Genomic DNA, 1,836 nt, shown 5'->3' on the forward strand with positions numbered 1-1,836 from the left:
CTGGTTTTTTCTTCTCCAGAAGGACCAACAACTTCAGTATTTTGAAGTTGCCATGCACATCAGACATGCTATTATTTATTTATATTTAACAGACACTTGCTGAGCACCTCCTATGTGCTGGACACTCTGCTTGATGCTGGGGACAAAGGGAATAGGTTGTCCCCAGAATGCAATTGACTGTTTCTGGACTTGCTTGCTGCTCCCCCTTGAAGTGATGTCCATCTGATGGCAGAACACTGATATTCCTCCTCTAAAACTACCCAGTAATCATTAAAAGACATTAAAATTATACTTATCAGTAGCATTTTGTAACTCACTGGAAGAAACCATTATTCCTACAAACTTCACAGTACAACTGCAAAATCTCAATACTGTTCTAGAGCCTGTGAGAGCTGACCCGGGGCTGATGCTAGAAAGATGTGTGGCTCATCTTGTCTCACGGCATGAGCCCACTCCCTGGAGATGGATGAGGATGAAATCTGCAAGGTGTCCAGCTGCCTGCACTCTGGGCTGAGAGCTGTATCAAGAGGCTTCTCAGGTCTTCACAGCCAAAGGATAGGCCCAGCTCCTCAGTGCCCAGCTCCTCAGTGCCCAGCTTTGGCCTCTTAAAGAACAAAAGGGCTTTTTATTTGAGCACACTTTTCTTGGCACTTTCTCCAGCTGGCTCCAAGGAGTAATCACAGCAGTAGAAATTCTAACAAATGTTCCTTTTGTAAATATATGGCTTATTTTGGAAATGCCACTGACCCAGCTTCTCTGTCCAACAACTCAGAAGCTTGTCTCTTCTCTCTCGTGGTCTCCCCACACCCAGGAAAGGCTGCAAGTGGCCCTCTACACAGATGGGGCAAAGAAGGGCGTTTCCACCTACCACAGAAGGAGCAAATGGCCAACAGCAGGAAATGAAGGTTTTCTTCAAGTCCTTGTCCAAACACAGCTGGAACACCAAAATGTTTATTCTCCAGTTACCTCCCCAAATGTCAAGTCTCAAGAGCCAGACCCATATCATTCACATGGCTAGCATGACATAGCTGAGAGGGCTGGCTTCCATTAGTGTACTCACTTCTAAGAGTTAGCTTAACATGGCCCCTCAAAACATTTAATGTTAGCCGAAACTATTCTCCAAATAAATCATTCCTGCCATTGTGTGGAGGTCACCCTCTGCTCCCCTGCCCCCCACAGGTCCTTCCACTTAGAGGATGGTTGGAAGCTGCCAATGGCAAGCAGAATCACAGCTGTTGTTGAATGGCCAGAGGGTGGGACCTGACAGAAGACCACCAATCAGAGGCCTTCCCCAAGTACTCTCCATAGAAGGCAGCCCCCTGAAAGGAAGGTGTGACACTGGGGAAAGCATGCATCAGCAGACAGGACATCCAATCAACAATACTTTCACCAAGTCCTGACCCTTCTTGATAGTACAACTATGAGGAAGGAAAAAGGTGGAAATTCTTGGCCTCACGGTTTTCAGGAAGCTGCAAGGATTGCATGAAGGCAAGGGGAGGCATCATAGAGCTAGACATGCATAGGACACACAAATACAGGTGTGCACACCATCTCTCTTGAAGCTGCTTGGACTGGACAAGTTCAAACTCCTCAGGCCAAAGGCTCCTAGCCTTAGTCTAGACATGCCAGGTCCTTACCAAGCCAATGCCATTGAGTTGTTGCACAGCAGCACTTCCTTGCTTCACTTTAGAATGTTATTTCTTCCTGCTGACAACCAGAAAGTCAAGAACCAAAATTCATCTCAGAGACCAAACTCCTTCCTTAGCCATGAGGAAACCTGGGCAGGCCCTGGGCTAAGAAACAATCTTCACTGTGTGTATATATATATATATATAT

The sequence above is a fragment of the Fukomys damarensis genome, unplaced genomic scaffold, assembly GCF_012274545.1.
Source record: "Fukomys damarensis isolate Sample0158 unplaced genomic scaffold, DMR_v1.0_HiC HiC_scaffold_16, whole genome shotgun sequence".
NCBI classification, from domain to species: Eukaryota; Metazoa; Chordata; class Mammalia; order Rodentia; family Bathyergidae; genus Fukomys; species Fukomys damarensis.